We start from the raw sequence: 23,856 nt of genomic DNA on the forward strand, positions 1-23,856 counted from the left end.
GACTCCCGTTAAGAAGACATGTTGTCAACCTCTAGATCCCTTACATGCCTGCACTTTTCGGCTTGCTGCTGCTGCAATCCACGCGTTTTAGATCTGCATAACTCCACCTCTTTAAACACAGCACCTTCACCCCCTGCTGTTCCCACCCGCCTCAACACCGTTGGAAGGGAGGAGAACCAATTAAGGCGGGGGGTGGGGTGGAACGAGCAGCTGTCTACCCTTAGCAGGAGGGCTCCTGATTACATACCTCTCCTGCTGCTGCTGCTGCTGGCTGTCCAGCAGCAGACTGAAGGTGGCTGCTGCTGTGCACAGGTATATAAAGGCTCAGAGCCTATTATGACACGCGCAGCCAGCGTTCCATTGCCACATTCCATCTACTGCAGGCAGGATACCTGGCTGGCTGAATGTCGCTGAGAAGCTCACAGAGACCGCCATAAGCAACAGTTTAACAGAATGCCACAGACTAATCAACCAAACTTTTTGGGTTGGGTTCTCTTTTATAGTCTGCAGGCATTAAATGAAAGAAGTCAGTGTTCCAGCAGAAGGAGACAACGTTTCAGAAAAGGCATTGTAGCAAACCAAAAAAGAAATTTTAAGCGCAGCAGAGTAACCAGCGCACATACCTGTTAGCTCAGGTGAGTTTAAAAGGCTGCTGTTGATAACAAGGGCATTTGCTAAATAGATGGTGTGTGTGCAACAATATACTGAAAGGTCAATTATATTGTGCAGCTTATCTCACCACCTGTAGTTATTTAGGTGAAAGCTCCAAAATGCTTGCCTAATATGTCTGTTTATCCAAAAGGAAGTAAAAAGGGAGAGCTAGAAAGATAGCATTGCATCACATTACATGGCAATGCAATGCACAGTTGCTGAAGTTGAACCAAAATGAGCTTGTAATCTGGCTTCTGCAACTTTGAACATGAAAAATCCAATGAGGAGAAGAAAAGCAAAGCCAAAGAGTCCATCCCAAAATCCGACAAACAAGCAAAATGAACAAAAAACATTGAATTCAATTCTTTCTGATTTTAGAAACTGCATTAAAGAAGGGGTGCACCGGTCCTGGAGATACTGCAATACCAGGTCAATGCGTGGAGTGGACAGAGCAAACTCTTTTTCCATCTCCCTGTTCTAAAAATCCATTTAATATATGGTCCCCAGATAGGGGACGTATCAGATATTAAACTGATAAGAACAGATACTACACTTGATCTTAGCCAAAAGGCCGAGAAGCGATAACCAGAATTGGTTTCAAACTACGGAGCCACCCAAGGATCCTGAAAAGTCCATTTGTGGAGATGAGCTCCTGGACTCCCGTTAAGAAGACATGTTGTCAACCTCTAGATCCCTTACATGCCTGCACTTTTCGGCTTGCTGCTGCTGCAATCCACGCGTTTTAGATCTGCATAACTCCACCTCTTTAAACACAGCACCTTCACCCCCTGCTGTTCCCACCCGCCTCAACACCGTTGGAAGGGAGGAGAACCAATTAAGGCGGGGGGTGGGGTGGAACGAGCAGCTGTCTACCCTTAGCAGGAGGGCTCCTGATTACATACCTCTCCTGCTGCTGCTGCTGCTGGCTGTCCAGCAGCAGACTGAAGGTGGCTGCTGCTGTGCACAGGTATATAAAGGCTCAGAGCCTATTATGACACGCGCAGCCAGCGTTCCATTGCCACATTCCATCTACTGCAGGCAGGATACCTGGCTGGCTGAATGTCGCTGAGAAGCTCACAGAGACCGCCATAAGCAACAGTTTAACAGAATGCCACAGACTAATCAACCAAACTTTTTGGGTTGGGTTCTCTTTTATAGTCTGCAGGCCTTAAATGAAAGAAGTCAGTGTTCCAGCAGAAGGAGACAACGTTTCAGAAAAGGCATTGTAGCAAACCAAAAAAGAAATTTTAAGCGCAGCAGAGTAACCAGCGCACATACCTGTTAGCTCAGGTGAGTTTAAAAGGCTGCTGTTGATAACAAGGGCATTTGCTAAATAGATGGTGTGTGTGCAACAATATACTGAAAGGTCAATTATATTGTGCAGCTTATCTCACCACCTGTAGTTATTTAGGTGAAAGCTCCAAAATGCTTGCCTAATATGTCTGTTTATCCAAAAGGAAGTAAAAAGGGAGAGCTAGAAAGATAGCATTGCATCACATTACATGGCAATGCAATGCACAGTTGCTGAAGTTGAACCAAAATGAGCTTGTAATCTGGCTTCTGCAACTTTGAACATGAAAAATCCAATGAGGAGAAGAAAAGCAAAGTCAAAGAGTCCATCCCAAAATCCGACAAACAAGCAAAATGAACAAAAAACATTGAATTCAATTCTTTCTGATTTTAGAAACTGCATTAAAGAAGGGGTGCACCGGTCCTGGAGATACTGCAATACCAGGTCAATGCGTGGAGTGGACAGAGCAAGCTCTTTTTCCATCTCCCTGTTCTAAAAATCCATTTAATATATGGTCCCCAGATAGGGGACGTATCAGATATTAAACTGATAAGAACAGATACTACACTTGATCTTAGCCAAAAGGCCGAGAAGCGATAACCAGAATTGGTTTCAAACTACGGAGCCACCCAAGGATCCTGAAAAGTCCATTTGTGGAGATGAGCTCCTGGACTCCCGTTAAGAAGACATGTTGTCAACCTCTAGATCCCTTACATGCCTGCACTTTTCGGCTTGCTGCTGCTGCAATCCACGCGTTTTAGATCTGCATAACTCCACCTCTTTAAACACAGCACCTTCACCCCCTGCTGTTCCCACCCGCCTCAACACCGTTGGAAGGGAGGAGAACCAATTAAGGCGGGGGGTGGGGTGGAACGAGCAGCTGTCTACCCTTAGCAGGAGGGCTCCTGATTACATACCTCTCCTGCTGCTGCTGCTGCTGGCTGTCCAGCAGCAGACTGAAGGTGGCTGCTGCTGTGCACAGGTATATAAAGGCTCAGAGCCTATTATGACACGCGCAGCCAGCGTTCCATTGCCACATTCCATCTACTGCAGGCAGGATACCTGGCTGGCTGAATGTCGCTGAGAAGCTCACAGAGACCGCCATAAGCAACAGTTTAACAGAATGCCACAGACTAATCAACCAAACTTTTTGGGTTGGGTTCTCTTTTATAGTCTGCAGGCATTAAATGAAAGAAGTCAGTGTTCCAGCAGAAGGAGACAACGTTTCAGAAAAGGCATTGTAGCAAACCAAAAAAGAAATTTTAAGCGCAGCAGAGTAACCAGCGCACATACCTGTTAGCTCAGGTGAGTTTAAAAGGCTGCTGTTGATAACAAGGGCATTTGCTAAATAGATGGTGTGTGTGCAACAATATACTGAAAGGTCAATTATATTGTGCAGCTTATCTCACCACCTGTAGTTATTTAGGTGAAAGCTCCAAAATGCTTGCCTAATATGTCTGTTTATCCAAAAGGAAGTAAAAAGGGAGAGCTAGAAAGATAGCATTGCATCACATTACATGGCAATGCAATGCACAGTTGCTGAAGTTGAACCAAAATGAGCTTGTAATCTGGCTTCTGCAACTTTGAACATGAAAAATCCAATGAGGAGAAGAAAAGCAAAGCCAAAGAGTCCATCCCAAAATCCGACAAACAAGCAAAATGAACAAAAAACATTGAATTCAATTCTTTCTGATTTTAGAAACTGCATTAAAGAAGGGGTGCACCGGTCCTGGAGATACTGCAATACCAGGTCAATGCGTGGAGTGGACAGAGCAAGCTCTTTTTCCATCTCCCTGTTCTAAAAATCCATTTAATATATGGTCCCCAGATAGGGGACGTATCAGATATTAAACTGATAAGAACAGATACTACACTTGATCTTAGCCAAAAGGCCGAGAAGCGATAACCAGAATTGGTTTCAAACTACGGAGCCACCCAAGGATCCTGAAAAGTCCATTTGTGGAGATGAGCTCCTGGACTCCCGTTAAGAAGACATGTTGTCAACCTCTAGATCCCTTACATGCCTGCACTTTTCGGCTTGCTGCTGCTGCAATCCACGCGTTTTAGATCTGCATAACTCCACCTCTTTAAACACAGCACCTTCACCCCCTGCTGTTCCCACCCGCCTCAACACCGTTGGAAGGGAGGAGAACCAATTAAGGCGGGGGGTGGGGTGGAACGAGCAGCTGTCTACCCTTAGCAGGAGGGCTCCTGATTACATACCTCTCCTGCTGCTGCTGCTGCTGGCTGTCCAGCAGCAGACTGAAGGTGGCTGCTGCTGTGCACAGGTATATAAAGGCTCAGAGCCTATTATGACACGCGCAGCCAGCGTTCCATTGCCACATTCCATCTACTGCAGGCAGGATACCTGGCTGGCTGAATGTCGCTGAGAAGCTCACAGAGACCGCCATAAGCAACAGTTTAACAGAATGCCACAGACTAATCAACCAAACTTTTTGGGTTGGGTTCTCTTTTATAGTCTGCAGGCATTAAATGAAAGAAGTCAGTGTTCCAGCAGAAGGAGACAACGTTTCAGAAAAGGCATTGTAGCAAACCAAAAAAGAAATTTTAAGCGCAGCAGAGTAACCAGCGCACATACCTGTTAGCTCAGGTGAGTTTAAAAGGCTGCTGTTGATAACAAGGGCATTTGCTAAATAGATGGTGTGTGTGCAACAATATACTGAAAGGTCAATTATATTGTGCAGCTTATCTCACCACCTGTAGTTATTTAGGTGAAAGCTCCAAAATGCTTGCCTAATATGTCTGTTTATCCAAAAGGAAGTAAAAAGGGAGAGCTAGAAAGATAGCATTGCATCACATTACATGGCAATGCAATGCACAGTTGCTGAAGTTGAACCAAAATGAGCTTGCAATCTGGCTTCTGAAACTTTGAACATGAAAAATCCAATGAGGAGAAGAAAAGCAAAGCCAAAGAGTCCATCCCAAAATCCGACAAACAAGCAAAATGAACAAAAAACATTGAATTCAATTCTTTCTGATTTTAGAAACTGCATTAAAGAAGGGGTGCACCGGTCCTGGAGATACTGCAATACCAGGTCAATGCGTGGAGTGGACAGAGCAAGCTCTTTTTCCATCTCCCTGTTCTAAAAATCCATTTAATATATGGTCCCCAGATAGGGGACGTATCAGATATTAAACTGATAAGAACAGATACTACACTTGATCTTAGCCAAAAGGCCGAGAAGCGATAACCAGAATTGGTTTCAAACTACGGAGCCACCCAAGGATCCTGAAAAGTCCATTTGTGGAGATGAGCTCCTGGACTCCCGTTAAGAAGACATGTTGTCAACCTCTAGATCCCTTACATGCCTGCACTTTTCGGCTTGCTGCTGCTGCAATCCACGCGTTTTAGATCTGCATAACTCCACCTCTTTAAACACAGCACCTTCACCCCCTGCTGTTCCCACCCGCCTCAACACCGTTGGAAGGGAGGAGAACCAATTAAGGCGGGGGGTGGGGTGGAACGAGCAGCTGTCTACCCTTAGCAGGAGGGCTCCTGATTACATACCTCTCCTGCTGCTGCTGCTGCTGGCTGTCCAGCAGCAGACTGAAGGTGGCTGCTGCTGTGCACAGGTATATAAAGGCTCAGAGCCTATTATGACACGCGCAGCCAGCGTTCCATTGCCACATTCCATCTACTGCAGGCAGGATACCTGGCTGGCTGAATGTCGCTGAGAAGCTCACAGAGACCGCCATAAGCAACAGTTTAACAGAATGCCACAGACTAATCAACCAAACTTTTTGGGTTGGGTTCTCTTTTATAGTCTGCAGGCATTAAATGAAAGAAGTCAGTGTTCCAGCAGAAGGAGACAACGTTTCAGAAAAGGCATTGTAGCAAACCAAAAAAGAAATTTTAAGCGCAGCAGAGTAACCAGCGCACATACCTGTTAGCTCAGGTGAGTTTAAAAGGCTGCTGTTGATAACAAGGGCATTTGCTAAATAGATGGTGTGTGTGCAACAATATACTGAAAGGTCAATTATATTGTGCAGCTTATCTCACCACCTGTAGTTATTTAGGTGAAAGCTCCAAAATGCTTGCCTAATATGTCTGTTTATCCAAAAGGAAGTAAAAAGGGAGAGCTAGAAAGATAGCATTGCATCACATTACATGGCAATGCAATGCACAGTTGCTGAAGTTGAACCAAAATGAGCTTGTAATCTGGCTTCTGCAACTTTGAACATGAAAAATCCAATGAGGAGAAGAAAAGCAAAGCCAAAGAGTCCATCCCAAAATCCGACAAACAAGCAAAATGAACAAAAAACATTGAATTCAATTCTTTCTGATTTTAGAAACTGCATTAAAGAAGGGGTGCACCGGTCCTGGAGATACTGCAATACCAGGTCAATGCGTGGAGTGGACAGAGCAAGCTCTTTTTCCATCTCCCTGTTCTAAAAATCCATTTAATATATGGTCCCCAGATAGGGGACGTATCAGATATTAAACTGATAAGAACAGATACTACACTTGATCTTAGCCAAAAGGCCGAGAAGCGATAACCAGAATTGGTTTCAAACTACGGAGCCACCCAAGGATCCTGAAAAGTCCATTTGTGGAGATGAGCTCCTGGACTCCCGTTAAGAAGACATGTTGTCAACCTCTAGATCCCTTACATGCCTGCACTTTTCGGCTTGCTGCTGCTGCAATCCACGCGTTTTAGATCTGCATAACTCCACCTCTTTAAACACAGCACCTTCACCCCCTGCTGTTCCCACCCGCCTCAACACCGTTGGAAGGGAGGAGAACCAATTAAGGCGGGGGGTGGGGTGGAACGAGCAGCTGTCTACCCTTAGCAGGAGGGCTCCTGATTACATACCTCTCCTGCTGCTGCTGCTGCTGGCTGTCCAGCAGCAGACTGAAGGTGGCTGCTGCTGTGCACAGGTATATAAAGGCTCAGAGCCTATTATGACACGCGCAGCCAGCGTTCCATTGCCACATTCCATCTACTGCAGGCAGGATACCTGGCTGGCTGAATGTCGCTGAGAAGCTCACAGAGACCGCCATAAGCAACAGTTTAACAGAATGCCACAGACTAATCAACCAAACTTTTTGGGTTGGGTTCTCTTTTATAGTCTGCAGGCATTAAATGAAAGAAGTCAGTGTTCCAGCAGAAGGAGACAACGTTTCAGAAAAGGCATTGTAGCAAACCAAAAAAGAAATTTTAAGCGCAGCAGAGTAACCAGCGCACATACCTGTTAGCTCAGGTGAGTTTAAAAGGCTGCTGTTGATAACAAGGGCATTTGCTAAATAGATGGTGTGTGTGCAACAATATACTGAAAGGTCAATTATATTGTGCAGCTTATCTCACCACCTGTAGTTATTTAGGTGAAAGCTCCAAAATGCTTGCCTAATATGTCTGTTTATCCAAAAGGAAGTAAAAAGGGAGAGCTAGAAAGATAGCATTGCATCACATTACATGGCAATGCAATGCACAGTTGCTGAAGTTGAACCAAAATGAGCTTGTAATCTGGCTTCTGCAACTTTGAACATGAAAAATCCAATGAGGAGAAGAAAAGCAAAGCCAAAGAGTCCATCCCAAAATCCGACAAACAAGCAAAATGAACAAAAAACATTGAATTCAATTCTTTCTGATTTTAGAAACTGCATTAAAGAAGGGGTGCACCGGTCCTGGAGATACTGCAATACCAGGTCAATGCGTGGAGTGGACAGAGCAAGCTCTTTTTCCATCTCCCTGTTCTAAAAATCCATTTAATATATGGTCCCCAGATAGGGGACGTATCAGATATTAAACTGATAAGAACAGATACTACACTTGATCTTAGCCAAAAGGCCGAGAAGCGATAACCAGAATTGGTTTCAAACTACGGAGCCACCCAAGGATCCTGAAAAGTCCATTTGTGGAGATGAGCTCCTGGACTCCCGTTAAGAAGACATGTTGTCAACCTCTAGATCCCTTACATGCCTGCACTTTTCGGCTTGCTGCTGCTGCAATCCACGCGTTTTAGATCTGCATAACTCCACCTCTTTAAACACAGCACCTTCACCCCCTGCTGTTCCCACCCGCCTCAACACCGTTGGAAGGGAGGAGAACCAATTAAGGCGGGGGGTGGGGTGGAACGAGCAGCTGTCTACCCTTAGCAGGAGGGCTCCTGATTACATACCTCTCCTGCTGCTGCTGCTGCTGGCTGTCCAGCAGCAGACTGAAGGTGGCTGCTGCTGTGCACAGGTATATAAAGGCTCAGAGCCTATTATGACACGCGCAGCCAGCGTTCCATTGCCACATTCCATCTACTGCAGGCAGGATACCTGGCTGGCTGAATGTCGCTGAGAAGCTCACAGAGACCGCCATAAGCAACAGTTTAACAGAATGCCACAGACTAATCAACCAAACTTTTTGGGTTGGGTTCTCTTTTATAGTCTGCAGGCATTAAATGAAAGAAGTCAGTGTTCCAGCAGAAGGAGACAACGTTTCAGAAAAGGCATTGTAGCAAACCAAAAAAGAAATTTTAAGCGCAGCAGAGTAACCAGCGCACATACCTGTTAGCTCAGGTGAGTTTAAAAGGCTGCTGTTGATAACAAGGGCATTTGCTAAATAGATGGTGTGTGTGCAACAATATACTGAAAGGTCAATTATATTGTGCAGCTTATCTCACCACCTGTAGTTATTTAGGTGAAAGCTCCAAAATGCTTGCCTAATATGTCTGTTTATCCAAAAGGAAGTAAAAAGGGAGAGCTAGAAAGATAGCATTGCATCACATTACATGGCAATGCAATGCACAGTTGCTGAAGTTGAACCAAAATGAGCTTGTAATCTGGCTTCTGCAACTTTGAACATGAAAAATCCAATGAGGAGAAGAAAAGCAAAGCCAAAGAGTCCATCCCAAAATCCGACAAACAAGCAAAATGAACAAAAAACATTGAATTCAATTCTTTCTGATTTTAGAAACTGCATTAAAGAAGGGGTGCACCGGTCCTGGAGATACTGCAATACCAGGTCAATGCGTGGAGTGGACAGAGCAAGCTCTTTTTCCATCTCCCTGTTCTAAAAATCCATTTAATATATGGTCCCCAGATAGGGGACGTATCAGATATTAAACTGATAAGAACAGATACTACACTTGATCTTAGCCAAAAGGCCGAGAAGCGATAACCAGAATTGGTTTCAAACTACGGAGCCACCCAAGGATCCTGAAAAGTCCATTTGTGGAGATGAGCTCCTGGACTCCCGTTAAGAAGACATGTTGTCAACCTCTAGATCCCTTACATGCCTGCACTTTTCGGCTTGCTGCTGCTGCAATCCACGCGTTTTAGATCTGCATAACTCCACCTCTTTAAACACAGCACCTTCACCCCCTGCTGTTCCCACCCGCCTCAACACCGTTGGAAGGGAGGAGAACCAATTAAGGCGGGGGGTGGGGTGGAACGAGCAGCTGTCTACCCTTAGCAGGAGGGCTCCTGATTACATACCTCTCCTGCTGCTGCTGCTGCTGGCTGTCCAGCAGCAGACTGAAGGTGGCTGCTGCTGTGCACAGGTATATAAAGGCTCAGAGCCTATTATGACACGCGCAGCCAGCGTTCCATTGCCACATTCCGTCTACTGCAGGCAGGATACCTGGCTGGCTGAATGTCGCTGAGAAGCTCACAGAGACCGCCATAAGCAACAGTTTAACAGAATGCCACAGACTAATCAACCAAACTTTTTGGGTTGGGTTCTCTTTTATAGTCTGCAGGCATTAAATGAAAGAAGTCAGTGTTCCAGCAGAAGGAGACAACGTTTCAGAAAAGGCATTGTAGCAAACCAAAAAAGAAATTTTAAGCGCAGCAGAGTAACCAGCGCACATACCTGTTAGCTCAGGTGAGTTTAAAAGGCTGCTGTTGATAACAAGGGCATTTGCTAAATAGATGGTGTGTGTGCAACAATATACTGAAAGGTCAATTATATTGTGCAGCTTATCTCACCACCTGTAGTTATTTAGGTGAAAGCTCCAAAATGCTTGCCTAATATGTCTGTTTATCCAAAAGGAAGTAAAAAGGGAGAGCTAGAAAGATAGCATTGCATCACATTACATGGCAATGCAATGCACAGTTGCTGAAGTTGAACCAAAATGAGCTTGTAATCTGGCTTCTGCAACTTTGAACATGAAAAATCCAATGAGGAGAAGAAAAGCAAAGCCAAAGAGTCCATCCCAAAATCCGACAAACAAGCAAAATGAACAAAAAACATTGAATTCAATTCTTTCTGATTTTAGAAACTGCATTAAAGAAGGGGTGCACCGGTCCTGGAGATACTGCAATACCAGGTCAATGCGTGGAGTGGACAGAGCAAGCTCTTTTTCCATCTCCCTGTTCTAAAAATCCATTTAATATATGGTCCCCAGATAGGGGACGTATCAGATATTAAACTGATAAGAACAGATACTACACTTGATCTTAGCCAAAAGGCCGAGAAGCGATAACCAGAATTGGTTTCAAACTACGGAGCCACCCAAGGATCCTGAAAAGTCCATTTGTGGAGATGAGCTCCTGGACTCCCGTTAAGAAGACATGTTGTCAACCTCTAGATCCCTTACATGCCTGCACTTTTCGGCTTGCTGCTGCTGCAATCCACGCGTTTTAGATCTGCATAACTCCACCTCTTTAAACACAGCACCTTCACCCCCTGCTGTTCCCACCCGCCTCAACACCGTTGGAAGGGAGGAGAACCAATTAAGGCGGGGGGTGGGGTGGAACGAGCAGCTGTCTACCCTTAGCAGGAGGGCTCCTGATTACATACCTCTCCTGCTGCTGCTGCTGCTGGCTGTCCAGCAGCAGACTGAAGGTGGCTGCTGCTGTGCACAGGTATATAAAGGCTCAGAGCCTATTATGACACGCGCAGCCAGCGTTCCATTGCCACATTCCGTCTACTGCAGGCAGGATACCTGGCTGGCTGAATGTCGCTGAGAAGCTCACAGAGACCGCCATAAGCAACAGTTTAACAGAATGCCACAGACTAATCAACCAAACTTTTTGGGTTGGGTTCTCTTTTATAGTCTGCAGGCATTAAATGAAAGAAGTCAGTGTTCCAGCAGAAGGAGACAACGTTTCAGAAAAGGCATTGTAGCAAACCAAAAAAGAAATTTTAAGCGCAGCAGAGTAACCAGCGCACATACCTGTTAGCTCAGGTGAGTTTAAAAGGCTGCTGTTGATAACAAGGGCATTTGCTAAATAGATGGTGTGTGTGCAACAATATACTGAAAGGTCAATTATATTGTGCAGCTTATCTCACCACCTGTAGTTATTTAGGTGAAAGCTCCAAAATGCTTGCCTAATATGTCTGTTTATCCAAAAGGAAGTAAAAAGGGAGAGCTAGAAAGATAGCATTGCATCACATTACATGGCAATGCAATGCACAGTTGCTGAAGTTGAACCAAAATGAGCTTGTAATCTGGCTTCTGCAACTTTGAACATGAAAAATCCAATGAGGAGAAGAAAAGCAAAGCCAAAGAGTCCATCCCAAAATCCGACAAACAAGCAAAATGAACAAAAAACATTGAATTCAATTCTTTCTGATTTTAGAAACTGCATTAAAGAAGGGGTGCACCGGTCCTGGAGATACTGCAATACCAGGTCAATGCGTGGAGTGGACAGAGCAAGCTCTTTTTCCATCTCCCTGTTCTAAAAATCCATTTAATATATGGTCCCCAGATAGGGGACGTATCAGATATTAAACTGATAAGAACAGATACTACACTTGATCTTAGCCAAAAGGCCGAGAAGCGATAACCAGAATTGGTTTCAAACTACGGAGCCACCCAAGGATCCTGAAAAGTCCATTTGTGGAGATGAGCTCCTGGACTCCCGTTAAGAAGACATGTTGTCAACCTCTAGATCCCTTACATGCCTGCACTTTTCGGCTTGCTGCTGCTGCAATCCACGCGTTTTAGATCTGCATAACTCCACCTCTTTAAACACAGCACCTTCACCCCCTGCTGTTCCCACCCGCCTCAACACCGTTGGAAGGGAGGAGAACCAATTAAGGCGGGGGGTGGGGTGGAACGAGCAGCTGTCTACCCTTAGCAGGAGGGCTCCTGATTACATACCTCTCCTGCTGCTGCTGCTGCTGGCTGTCCAGCAGCAGACTGAAGGTGGCTGCTGCTGTGCACAGGTATATAAAGGCTCAAAGCCTATTATGACACGCGCAGCCAGCGTTCCATTGCCACATTCCGTCTACTGCAGGCAGGATACCTGGCTGGCTGAATGTCGCTGAGAAGCTCACAGAGACCGCCATAAGCAACAGTTTAACAGAATGCCACAGACTAATCAACCAAACTTTTTGGGTTGGGTTCTCTTTTATAGTCTGCAGGCATTAAATGAAAGAAGTCAGTGTTCCAGCAGAAGGAGACAACGTTTCAGAAAAGGCATTGTAGCAAACCAAAAAAGAAATTTTAAGCGCAGCAGAGTAACCAGCGCACATACCTGTTAGCTCAGGTGAGTTTAAAAGGCTGCTGTTGATAACAAGGGCATTTGCTAAATAGATGGTGTGTGTGCAACAATATACTGAAAGGTCAATTATATTGTGCAGCTTATCTCACCACCTGTAGTTATTTAGGTGAAAGCTCCAAAATGCTTGCCTAATATGTCTGTTTATCCAAAAGGAAGTAAAAAGGGAGAGCTAGAAAGATAGCATTGCATCACATTACATGGCAATGCAATGCACAGTTGCTGAAGTTGAACCAAAATGAGCTTGTAATCTGGCTTCTGCAACTTTGAACATGAAAAATCCAATGAGGAGAAGAAAAGCAAAGCCAAAGAGTCCATCCCAAAATCCGACAAACAAGCAAAATGAACAAAAAACATTGAATTCAATTCTTTCTGATTTTAGAAACTGCATTAAAGAAGGGGTGCACCGGTCCTGGAGATACTGCAATACCAGGTCAATGCGTGGAGTGGACAGAGCAAGCTCTTTTTCCATCTCCCTGTTCTAAAAATCCATTTAATATATGGTCCCCAGATAGGGGACGTATCAGATATTAAACTGATAAGAACAGATACTACACTTGATCTTAGCCAAAAGGCCGAGAAGCGATAACCAGAATTGGTTTCAAACTACGGAGCCACCCAAGGATCCTGAAAAGTCCATTTGTGGAGATGAGCTCCTGGACTCCCGTTAAGAAGACATGTTGTCAACCTCTAGATCCCTTACATGCCTGCACTTTTCGGCTTGCTGCTGCTGCAATCCACGCGTTTTAGATCTGCATAACTCCACCTCTTTAAACACAGCACCTTCACCCCCTGCTGTTCCCACCCGCCTCAACACCGTTGGAAGGGAGGAGAACCAATTAAGGCGGGGGGTGGGGTGGAACGAGCAGCTGTCTACCCTTAGCAGGAGGGCTCCTGATTACATACCTCTCCTGCTGCTGCTGCTGCTGGCTGTCCAGCAGCAGACTGAAGGTGGCTGCTGCTGTGCACAGGTATATAAAGGCTCAGAGCCTATTATGACACGCGCAGCCAGCGTTCCATTGCCACATTCCATCTACTGCAGGCAGGATACCTGGCTGGCTGAATGTCGCTGAGAAGCTCACAGAGACCGCCATAAGCAACAGTTTAACAGAATGCCACAGACTAATCAACCAAACTTTTTGGGTTGGGTTCTCTTTTATAGTCTGCAGGCATTAAATGAAAGAAGTCAGTGTTCCAGCAGAAGGAGACAACGTTTCAGAAAAGGCATTGTAGCAAACCAAAAAAGAAATTTTAAGCGCAGCAGAGTAACCAGCGCACATACCTGTTAGCTCAGGTGAGTTTAAAAGGCTGCTGTTGATAACAAGGGCATTTGCTAAATAGATGGTGTGTGTGCAACAATATACTGAAAGGTCAATTATATTGTGCAGCTTATCTCACCACCTGTAGTTATTTAGGTGAAAGCTCCAAAATGCTTGCCTAATATGTCTGTTTATCCAAAAGGAAGTAAAAAGGGAGAGCTAGAAAGATAGCATTGCATCACATTACATGGCAATGCAATGCACAGTTGCTGAAGTTGAACCAAAATGAGCTTGTAATCTGGCTTCTGCAACTTTGAACATGAAAAATCCAATGAGGAGAAGAAAAGCAAAGCCAAAGAGTCCATCCCAAAATCCGACAAACAAGCAAAATGAACAAAAAACATTGAATTCAATTCTTTCTGATTTTAGAAACTGCATTAAAGAAGGGGTGCACCGGTCCTGGAGATACTGCAATACCAGGTCAATGCGTGGAGTGGACAGAGCAAGCTCTTTTTCCATCTCCCTGTTCTAAAAATCCATTTAATATATGGTCCCCAGATAGGGGACGTATCAGATATTAAACTGATAAGAACAGATACTACACTTGATCTTAGCCAAAAGGCCGAGAAGCGATAACCAGAATTGGTTTCAAACTACGGAGCCACCCAAGGATCCTGAAAAGTCCATTTGTGGAGATGAGCTCCTGGACTCCCGTTAAGAAGACATGTTGTCAACCTCTAGATCCCTTACATGCCTGCACTTTTCGGCTTGCTGCTGCTGCAATCCACGCGTTTTAGATCTGCATAACTCCACCTCTTTAAACACAGCACCTTCACCCCCTGCTGTTCCCACCCGCCTCAACACCGTTGGAAGGGAGGAGAACCAATTAAGGCGGGGGGTGGGGTGGAACGAGCAGCTGTCTACCCTTAGCAGGAGGGCTCCTGATTACATACCTCTCCTGCTGCTGCTGCTGCTGGCTGTCCAGCAGCAGACTGAAGGTGGCTGCTGCTGTGCACAGGTATATAAAGGCTCAGAGCCTATTATGACACGCGCAGCCAGCGTTCCATTGCCACATTCCGTCTACTGCAGGCAGGATACCTGGCTGGCTGAATGTCGCTGAGAAGCTCACAGAGACCGCCATAAGCAACAGTTTAACAGAATGCCACAGACTAATCAACCAAACTTTTTGGGTTGGGTTCTCTTTTATAGTCTGCAGGCATTAAATGAAAGAAGTCAGTGTTCCAGCAGAAGGAGACAACGTTTCAGAAAAGGCATTGTAGCAAACCAAAAAATAAATTTTAAGCGCAGCAGAGTAACCAGCGCACATACCTGTTAGCTCAGGTGAGTTTAAAAGGCTGCTGTTGATAACAAGGGCATTTGCTAAATAGATGGTGTGTGTGCAACAATATACTGAAAGGTCAATTATATTGTGCAGCTTATCTCACCACCTGTAGTTATTTAAGTGAAAGCTCCAAAATGCTTGCCTAATATGTCTGTTTATCCAAAAGGAAGTAAAAAGGGAGAGCTAGAAAGATAGCATTGCATCACATTACATGGCAATGCAATGCACAGTTGCTGAAGTTGAACCAAAATGAGCTTGTAATCTGGCTTCTGCAACTTTGAACATGAAAAATCCAATGAGGAGAAGAAAAGCAAAGCCAAAGAGTCCATCCCAAAATCCGACAAACAAGCAAAATGAACAAAAAACATTGAATTCAATTCTTTCTGATTTTAGAAACTGCATTAAAGAAGGGGTGCACCGGTCCTGGAGATACTGCAATACCAGGTCAATGCGTGGAGTGGACAGAGCAAGCTCTTTTTCCATCTCCCTGTTCTAAAAATCCATTTAATATATGGTCCCCAGATAGGGGACGTATCAGATATTAAACTGATAAGAACAGATACTACACTTGATCTTAGCCAAAAGGCCGAGAAGCGATAACCAGAATTGGTTTCAAACTACGGAGCCACCCAAGGATCCTGAAAAGTCCATTTGTGGAGATGAGCTCCTGGACTCCCGTTAAGAAGACATGTTGTCAACCTCTAGATCCCTTACATGCCTGCACTTTTCGGCTTGCTGCTGCTGCAATCCACGCGTTTTAGATCTGCATAACTCCACCTCTTTAAACACAGCACCTTCACCCCCTGCTGTTCCCACCCGCCTCAACACCGTTGGAAGGGAGGAGAACCAATTAAGGCGGGGGGTGGGGTGGAACGAGCAGCTGTCTACCCTTAGCAGGAGGGCTCCTGATTACATACCTCTCCTGCTGCTGCTGCTGCTGGCTGTCCAGCAGCAGACTGAAGGTGGCTGCTGCTGTGCACAGGTATATAAAGGCTCAGAGCCTATTATGACACGCGCAGCCAGCGTTCCATTGCCACATTCCGTCTACTGCAGGCAGGATACCTGGCTGGCTGAATGTCGCTGAGAAGCTCACAGAGACCGCCATAAGCAACAGTTTAACAGAATGCCACAGACTAATCAACCAAACTTTTTGGGTTGGGTTCTCTTTTATAGTCTGCAGGCATTAAATGAAAGAAGTCAGTGTTCCAGCAGAAGGAGACAACGTTTCAGAAAAGGCATTGTAGCAAACCAAAAAATAAATTTTAAGCGCAGCAGAGTAACCAGCGCACATACCTGTTAGCTCAGGTGAGTTTAAAAGGCTGCTGTTGATAACAAGGGCATTTGCTAAATAGATGGTGTGTGTGCAACAATATACTGAAAGGTCAATTATATTGTGCAGCTTATCTCACCACCTGTAGTTATTTAAGTGAAAGCTCCAAAATGCTTGCCTAATATGTCTGTTTATCCAAAAGGAAGTAAAAAGGGAGAGCTAGAAAGATAGCATTGCATCACATTACATGGCAATGCAATGCACAGTTGCTGAAGTTGAACCAAAATGAGCTTGTAATCTGGCTTCTGCAACTTTGAACATGAAAAATCCAATGAGGAGAAGAAAAGCAAAGCCAAAGAGTCCATCCCAAAATCCGACAAACAAGCAAAATGAACAAAAAACATTGAATTCAATTCTTTCTGATTTTAGAAACTGCATTAAAGAAGGGGTGCACCGGTCCTGGAGATACTGCAATACCAGGTCAATGCGTGGAGTGGACAGAGCAAGCTCTTTTTCCATCTCCCTGTTCTAAAAATCCATTTAATATATGGTCCCCAGATAGGGGACGTATCAGATATTAAACTGATAAGAACAGATACTACACTTGATCTTAGCCAAAAGGCCGAGAAGCGATAACCAGAATTGGTTTCAAACTACGGAGCCACCCAAGGATCCTGAAAAGTCCATTTGTGGAGATGAGCTCCTGGACTCCCGTTAAGAAGACATGTTGTCAACCTCTAGATCCCTTACATGCCTGCACTTTTCGGCTTGCTGCTGCTGCAATCCACGCGTTTTAGATCTGCATAACTCCACCTCTTTAAACACAGCACCTTCACCCCCTGCTGTTCCCACCCGCCTCAACACCGTTGGAAGGGAGGAGAACCAATTAAGGCGGGGGGTGGGGTGGAACGAGCAGCTGTCTACCCTTAGCAGGAGGGCTCCTGATTACATACCTCTCCTGCTGCTGCTGCTGCTGGCTGTCCAGCAGCAGACTGAAGGTGGCTGCTGCTGTGCACAGGTATATAAAGGCTCAAAGCCTATTATGACACGCGCAGCCAGCGTTCCATTGCCACATTCCGTCTACTGCAGGCAGGATACCTGGCTGGCTGAATGTCGCTGAGAAGCTCACAGAGACCGCCATAAGCAACAGTTTAACAGAATGCCACAGACTAATCAACCAAACTTTTTGGGTTGGGTTCTCTTTTATAGTCTGCAGGCATTAAATGAAAGAAGTCAGTGTTCCAGCAGAAGGAGACAACGTTTCAGAAAAGGCATTGTAGCAAACCAAAAAATAAATTTTAAGCGCAGCAGAGTAACCAGCGCACATACCTGTTAGCTCAGGTGAGTTTAAAAGGCTGCTGTTGATAACAAGGGCATTTGCTAAATAGATGGTGTGTGTGCAACAATATACTGAAAGGTCAATTATATTGTGCAGCTTATCTCACCACCTGTAGTTATTTAGGTGAAAGCTCCAAAATGCTTGCCTAATATGTCTGTTTATCCAAAAGGAAGTAAAAAGGGAGAGCTAGAAAGATAGCATTGCATCACATTACATGGCAATGCAATGCACAGTTGCTGAAGTTGAACCAAAATGAGCTTGTAATCTGGCTTCTGCAACTTTGAACATGAAAAATCCAATGAGGAGAAGAAAAGCAAAGCCAAAGAGTCCATCCCAAAATCCGACAAACAAGCAAAATGAACAAAAAACATTGAATTCAATTCTTTCTGATTTTAGAAACTGCATTAAAGAAGGGGTGCACCGGTCCTGGAGATACTGCAATACCAGGTCAATGCGTGGAGTGGACAGAGCAAGCTCTTTTTCCATCTCCCTGTTCTAAAAATCCATTTAATATATGGTCCCCAGATAGGGGACGTATCAGATATTAAACTGATAAGAACAGATACTACACTTGATCTTAGCCAAAAGGCCGAGAAGCGATAACCAGAATTGGTTTCAAACTACGGAGCCACCCAAGGATCCTGAAAAGTCCATTTGTGGAGATGAGCTCCTGGACTCCCGTTAAGAAGACATGTTGTCAACCTCTAGATCCCTTACATGCCTGCACTTTTCGGCTTGCTGCTGCTGCAATCCACGCGTTTTAGATCTGCATAACTCCACCTCTTTAAACACAGCACCTTCACCCCCTGCTGTTCCCACCCGCCTCAACACCGTTGGAAGGGAGGAGAACCAATTAAGGCGGGGGGTGGGGTGGAACGAGCAGCTGTCTACCCTTAGCAGGAGGGCTCCTGATTACATACCTCTCCTGCTGCTGCTGCTGCTGGCTGTCCAGCAGCAGACTGAAGGTGGCTGCTGCTGTGCACAGGTATATAAAGGCTCAGAGCCTATTATGACACGCGCAGCCAGCGTTCCATTGCCACATTCCGTCTACTGCAGGCAGGATACCTGGCTGGCTGAATGTCGCTGAGAAGCTCACAGAGACCGCCATAAGCAACAGTTTAACAGAATGCCACAGACTAATCAACCAAACTTTTTGGGTTGGGTTCTCTTTTATAGTCTGCAGGCATTAAATGAAAGAAGTCAGTGTTCCAGCAGAAGGAGACAACGTTTCAGAAAAGGCATTGTAGCAAACCAAAAAATAAATTTTAAGCGCAGCAGAGTAACCAGCGCACATACCTGTTAGCTCAGGTGAGTTTAAAAGGCTGCTGTTGATAACAAGGGCATTTGCTAAATAGATGGTGTGTGTGCAACAATATACTGAAAGGTCAATTATATTGTGCAGCTTATCTCACCACCTGTAGTTATTTAAGTGAAAGCTCCAAAATGCTTGCCTAATATGTCTGTTTATCCAAAAGGAAGTAAAAAGGGAGAGCTAGAAAGATAGCATTGCATCACATTACATGGCAATGCAATGCACAGTTGCTGAAGTTGAACCAAAATGAGCTTGTAATCTGGCTTCTGCAACTTTGAACATGAAAAATCCAATGAGGAGAAGAAAAGCAAAGCCAAAGAGTCCATCCCAAAATCCGACAAACAAGCAAAATGAACAAAAAACATTGAATTCAATTCTTTCTGATTTTAGAAACTGCATTAAAGAAGGGGTGCACCGGTCCTGGAGATACTGCAATACCAGGTCAATGCGTGGAGTGGACAGAGCAAGCTCTTTTTCCATCTCCCTGTTCTAAAAATCCATTTAATATATGGTCCCCAGATAGGGGACGTATCAGATATTAAACTGATAAGAACAGATACTACACTTGATCTTAGCCAAAAGGCCGAGAAGCGATAACCAGAATTGGTTTCAAACTACGGAGCCACCCAAGGATCCTGAAAAGTCCATTTGTGGAGATGAGCTCCTGGACTCCCGTTAAGAAGACATGTTGTCAACCTCTAGATCCCTTACATGCCTGCACTTTTCGGCTTGCTGCTGCTGCAATCCACGCGTTTTAGATCTGCATAACTCCACCTCTTTAAACACAGCACCTTCACCCCCTGCTGTTCCCACCCGCCTCAACACCGTTGGAAGGGAGGAGAACCAATTAAGGCGGGGGGTGGGGTGGAACGAGCAGCTGTCTACCCTTAGCAGGAGGGCTCCTGATTACATACCTCTCCTGCTGCTGCTGCTGCTGGCTGTCCAGCAGCAGACTGAAGGTGGCTGCTGCTGTGCACAGGTATATAAAGGCTCAGAGCCTATTATGACACGCGCAGCCAGCGTTCCATTGCCACATTCCATCTACTGCAGGCAGGATACCTGGCTGGCTGAATGTCGCTGAGAAGCTCACAGAGACCGCCATAAGCAACAGTTTAACAGAATGCCACAGACTAATCAACCAAACTTTTTGGGTTGGGTTCTCTTTTATAGTCTGCAGGCATTAAATGAAAGAAGTCAGTGTTCCAGCAGAAGGAGACAACGTTTCAGAAAAGGCATTGTAGCAAACCAAAAAAGAAATTTTAAGCGCAGCAGAGTAACCAGCGCACATACCTGTTAGCTCAGGTGAGTTTAAAAGGCTGCTGTTGATAACAAGGGCATTTGCTAAATAGATGGTGTGTGTGCAACAATATACTGAAAGGTCAATTATATTGTGCAGCTTATCTCACCACCTGTAGTTATTTAGGTGAAAGCTCCAAAATGCTTGCCTAATATGTCTGTTTATCCAAAAGGAAGTAAAAAGGGAGAGCTAGAAAGATAGCATTGCATCACATTACATGGCAATGCAATGCACAGTTGCTGAAGTTGAACCAAAATGAGCTTGTAATCTGGCTTCTGCAACTTTGAACATGAAAAATCCAATGAGGAGAAGAAAAGCAAAGCCAAAGAGTCCATCCCAAAATCCGACAAACAAGCAAAATGAACAAAAAACATTGAATTCAATTCTTTCTGATTTTAGAAACTGCATTAAAGAAGGGGTGCACCGGTCCTGGAGATACTGCAATACCAGGTCAATGCGTGGAGTGGACAGAGCAAGCTCTTTTTCCATCTCCCTGTTCTAAAAATCCATTTAATATATGGTCCCCAGATAGGGGACGTATCAGATATTAAACTGATAAGAACAGATACTACACTTGATCTTAGCCAAAAGGCCGAGAAGCGATAACCAGAATTGGTTTCAAACTACGGAGCCACCCAAGGATCCTGAAAAGTCCATTTGTGGAGATGAGCTCCTGGACTCCCGTTAAGAAGACATGTTGTCAACCTCTAGATCCCTTACATGCCTGCACTTTTCGGCTTGCTGCTGCTGCAATCCACGCGTTTTAGATCTGCATAACTCCACCTCTTTAAACACAGCACCTTCACCCCCTGCTGTTCCCACCCGCCTCAACACCGTTGGAAGGGAGGAGAACCAATTAAGGCGGGGGGTGGGGTGGAACGAGCAGCTGTCTACCCTTAGCAGGAGGGCTCCTGATTACATACCTCTCCTGCTGCTGCTGCTGCTGCTGGCTGTCCAGCAGCAGACTGAAGGTGGCTGCTGCTGTGCACAGGTATATAAAGGCTCAGAGCCTATTATGACACGCGCAGCCAGCGTTCCATTGCCACATTCCATCTACTGCAGGCAGGATACCTGGCTGGCTGAATGTCGCTGAGAAGCTCACAGAGACCGCCATAAGCAACAGTTTAACAGAATGCCACAGACTAATCAACCAAACTTTTTGGGTTGGGTTCTCTTTTATAGTCTGCAGGCATTAAATGAAAGAAGTCAGTGTTCCAGCAGAAGGAGACAACGTTTCAGAAAAGGCATTGTAGCAAACCAAAAAAGAAATTTTAAGCGCAGCAGAGTAACCAGCGCACATACCTGTTAGCTCAGGTGAGTTTAAAAGGCTGCTGTTGATAACAAGGGCATTTGCTAAATAGATGGTGTGTGTGCAACAATATACTGAAAGGTCAATTATATTGTGCAGCTTATCTCACCACCTGTAGTTATTTAGGTGAAAGCTCCAAAATGCTTGCCTAATATGTCTGTTTATCCAAAAGGAAGTAAAAAGGGAGAGCTAGAAAGATAGCATTGCATCACATTACATGGCAATGCAATGCACAGTTGCTGAAGTTGAACCAAAATGAGCTTGTAATCTGGCTTCTGCAACTTTGAACATGAAAAATCCAATGAGGAGAAGAAAAGCAAAGCCAAAGAGTCCATCCCAAAATCCGACAAACAAGCAAAATGAACAAAAAACATTGAATTCAATTCTTTCTGATTTTAGAAACTGCATTAAAGAAGGGGTGCACCGGTCCTGGAGATACTGCAATACCAGGTCAATGCGTGGAGTGGACAGAGCAAGCTCTTTTTCCATCTCCCTGTTCTAAAAATCCATTTAATATATGGTCCCCAGATAGGGGACGTATCAGATATTAAACTGATAAGAACAGATACTACACTTGATCTTAGCCAAAAGGCCGAGAAGCGATAACCAGAATTGGTTTCAAACTACGGAGCCACCCAAGGATCCTGTAAAGTCCATTTGTGGAGATGAGCTCCTGGACTCCCGTTAAGAAGACATGTTGTCAACCTCTAGATCCCTTACATGCCTGCACTTTTCGGCTTGCTGCTGCTGCAATCCACGCGTTTTAGATCTGCATAATTCCACCTCTTTAAACACAGCACCATCACCCCCTGCTGTTCCCACCCGCCTCAACACCGTTGGAAGGGAGGAGAACCAATTAAGGCGGGGGGTGGGGTGGAACGAGCAGCTGTCTACCCTTAGCAGGAGGGCTCCTGATTACATACCTCTCCTGCTGCTGCTGCTGCTGGCTGTCCAGCAGCAGACTGAAGGTGGCTGCTGCTGTGCACAGGTATATAAAGGCTCAGAGCCTATTATGACACGCGCAGCCAGCGTTCCATTGCCACATTCCATCTACTGCAGGCAGGATACCTGGCTGGCTGAATGTCGCTGAGAAGCTCACAGAGACCGCCATAAGCAACAGTTTAACAGAAAGCCACAGACTAATCAACCAAACTTTTTGGGTTGGGTTCTCTTTTATAGTCTGCAGGCATTAAATGAAAGAAGTCAGTGTTCCAGCAGAAGGAGACAACGTTTCAGAAAAGGCATTGTAGCAAACCAAAAAAGAAATTTTAAGCGCAGCAGAGTAACCAGCGCACATACCTGTTAGCTCAGGTGAGTTTAAAAGGCTGCTGTTGATAACAAGGGCATTTGCTAAATAGATGGTGTGTGTGCAACAATATACTGAAAGGTCAATTATATTGTGCAGCTTATCTCACCACCTGTAGTTATTTAGGTGAAAGCTCCAAAATGCTTGCCTAATATGTCTGTTTATCCAAAAGGAAGTAAAAAGGGAGAGCTAGAAAGATAGCATTGCATCACATTACATGGCAATGCAATGCACAGTTGCTGAAGTTGAACCAAAATGAGCTTGTAATCTGGCTTCTGCAACTTTGAACATGAAAAATCCAATGAGGAGAAGAAAAGCAAAGCCAAAGAGTCCATCCCAAAATCCGACAAACAAGCAAAATGAACAAAAAACATTGAATTCAATTCTTTCTGATTTTAGAAACTGCATTAAAGAAGGGGTGCACCGGTCCTGGAGATACTGCAATACCAGGTCAATGCGTGGAGTGGACAGAGCAAGCTCTTTTTCCATCTCCCTGTTCTAAAAATCCATTTAATATATGGTCCCCAGATAGGGGACGTATCAGATATTAAACTGATAAGAACAGATACTACACTTGATCTTAGCCAAAAGGCCGAGAAGCGATAACCAGAATTGGTTTCAAACTACGGAGCCACCCAAGGATCCTGAAAAGTCCATTTGTGGAGATGAGCTCCTGGACTCCCGTTAAGAAGACATGTTGTCAACCTCTAGATCCCTTACATGCCTGCACTTTTCGGCTTGCTGCTGCTGCAATCCACGCGTTTTAGATCTGCATAACTCCACCTCTTTAAACACAGCACCTTCACCCCCTGCTGTTCCCACCCGCCTCAACACCGTTGGAAGGGAGGAGAACCAATTAAGGCGGGGGGTGGGGTGGAACGAGCAGCTGTCTACCCTTAGCAGGAGGGCTCCTGATTACATACCTCTCCTGCTGCTGCTGCTGCTGGCTGTCCAGCAGCAGACTGAAGGTGGCTGCTGCTGTGCACAGGTATATAAAGGCTCAGAGCCTATTATGACACGC

At 45.1% G+C, this 23,856-nt stretch overlaps 18 non-coding genes across 18 annotated transcripts; all 18 read right to left on the bottom strand.

Annotated features, from left to right (window-relative positions):
• Positions 1-1,043: 1,043 nt before the first annotated feature.
• LOC141149806 (U2 spliceosomal RNA) lies at positions 1,044-1,234 on the bottom strand. The gene has a single exon (XR_012246090.1). It is a non-coding gene; the product is annotated as a U2 spliceosomal RNA (small nuclear RNA).
• A 1,115-nt stretch (positions 1,235-2,349) lies between these two features.
• Positions 2,350-2,540, bottom strand: LOC141151144 (U2 spliceosomal RNA). Its single transcript, XR_012246984.1, has one exon. It is a non-coding gene; the product is annotated as a U2 spliceosomal RNA (small nuclear RNA).
• Positions 2,541-3,655: 1,115 nt separating this feature from the next.
• Positions 3,656-3,846, bottom strand: LOC141151157 (U2 spliceosomal RNA). Its single transcript, XR_012246986.1, has one exon. It is a non-coding gene; the product is annotated as a U2 spliceosomal RNA (small nuclear RNA).
• A 1,115-nt stretch (positions 3,847-4,961) lies between these two features.
• LOC141151169 (U2 spliceosomal RNA) lies at positions 4,962-5,152 on the bottom strand. Its single transcript, XR_012246987.1, has one exon. It is a non-coding gene; the product is annotated as a U2 spliceosomal RNA (small nuclear RNA).
• A 1,115-nt stretch (positions 5,153-6,267) lies between these two features.
• Positions 6,268-6,458, bottom strand: LOC141151181 (U2 spliceosomal RNA). The gene has a single exon (XR_012246988.1). It is a non-coding gene; the product is annotated as a U2 spliceosomal RNA (small nuclear RNA).
• A 1,115-nt stretch (positions 6,459-7,573) lies between these two features.
• LOC141151192 (U2 spliceosomal RNA) lies at positions 7,574-7,764 on the bottom strand. Its single transcript, XR_012246989.1, has one exon. It is a non-coding gene; the product is annotated as a U2 spliceosomal RNA (small nuclear RNA).
• A 1,115-nt stretch (positions 7,765-8,879) lies between these two features.
• On the bottom strand, positions 8,880-9,070 carry LOC141151204 (U2 spliceosomal RNA). Its single transcript, XR_012246990.1, has one exon. It is a non-coding gene; the product is annotated as a U2 spliceosomal RNA (small nuclear RNA).
• Positions 9,071-10,185: 1,115 nt separating this feature from the next.
• LOC141151216 (U2 spliceosomal RNA) lies at positions 10,186-10,376 on the bottom strand. The gene has a single exon (XR_012246991.1). It is a non-coding gene; the product is annotated as a U2 spliceosomal RNA (small nuclear RNA).
• A 1,115-nt stretch (positions 10,377-11,491) lies between these two features.
• LOC141151227 (U2 spliceosomal RNA) lies at positions 11,492-11,682 on the bottom strand. Its single transcript, XR_012246992.1, has one exon. It is a non-coding gene; the product is annotated as a U2 spliceosomal RNA (small nuclear RNA).
• Positions 11,683-12,797: 1,115 nt separating this feature from the next.
• LOC141151238 (U2 spliceosomal RNA) lies at positions 12,798-12,988 on the bottom strand. Its single transcript, XR_012246993.1, has one exon. It is a non-coding gene; the product is annotated as a U2 spliceosomal RNA (small nuclear RNA).
• Positions 12,989-14,103: 1,115 nt separating this feature from the next.
• LOC141151250 (U2 spliceosomal RNA) lies at positions 14,104-14,294 on the bottom strand. The gene has a single exon (XR_012246994.1). It is a non-coding gene; the product is annotated as a U2 spliceosomal RNA (small nuclear RNA).
• Positions 14,295-15,409: 1,115 nt separating this feature from the next.
• LOC141151261 (U2 spliceosomal RNA) lies at positions 15,410-15,600 on the bottom strand. Its single transcript, XR_012246995.1, has one exon. It is a non-coding gene; the product is annotated as a U2 spliceosomal RNA (small nuclear RNA).
• A 1,115-nt stretch (positions 15,601-16,715) lies between these two features.
• LOC141151274 (U2 spliceosomal RNA) lies at positions 16,716-16,906 on the bottom strand. The gene has a single exon (XR_012246997.1). It is a non-coding gene; the product is annotated as a U2 spliceosomal RNA (small nuclear RNA).
• Positions 16,907-18,021: 1,115 nt separating this feature from the next.
• On the bottom strand, positions 18,022-18,212 carry LOC141151285 (U2 spliceosomal RNA). The gene has a single exon (XR_012246998.1). It is a non-coding gene; the product is annotated as a U2 spliceosomal RNA (small nuclear RNA).
• A 1,115-nt stretch (positions 18,213-19,327) lies between these two features.
• Positions 19,328-19,518, bottom strand: LOC141151296 (U2 spliceosomal RNA). The gene has a single exon (XR_012246999.1). It is a non-coding gene; the product is annotated as a U2 spliceosomal RNA (small nuclear RNA).
• Positions 19,519-20,633: 1,115 nt separating this feature from the next.
• Positions 20,634-20,824, bottom strand: LOC141151308 (U2 spliceosomal RNA). Its single transcript, XR_012247001.1, has one exon. It is a non-coding gene; the product is annotated as a U2 spliceosomal RNA (small nuclear RNA).
• A 1,118-nt stretch (positions 20,825-21,942) lies between these two features.
• Positions 21,943-22,133, bottom strand: LOC141151319 (U2 spliceosomal RNA). The gene has a single exon (XR_012247006.1). It is a non-coding gene; the product is annotated as a U2 spliceosomal RNA (small nuclear RNA).
• A 1,115-nt stretch (positions 22,134-23,248) lies between these two features.
• On the bottom strand, positions 23,249-23,439 carry LOC141151330 (U2 spliceosomal RNA). The gene has a single exon (XR_012247017.1). It is a non-coding gene; the product is annotated as a U2 spliceosomal RNA (small nuclear RNA).
• Positions 23,440-23,856: the final 417 nt, after the last annotated feature.

The sequence above is a fragment of the Phyllobates terribilis genome, unplaced genomic scaffold (genome assembly GCF_046119375.1).
Source record: "Phyllobates terribilis strain yellow unplaced genomic scaffold, ASM4611937v1 Scaffold_5__5_contigs__length_657084704, whole genome shotgun sequence".
NCBI lineage: Eukaryota > Metazoa > Chordata > Amphibia > Anura > Dendrobatidae > Phyllobates > Phyllobates terribilis.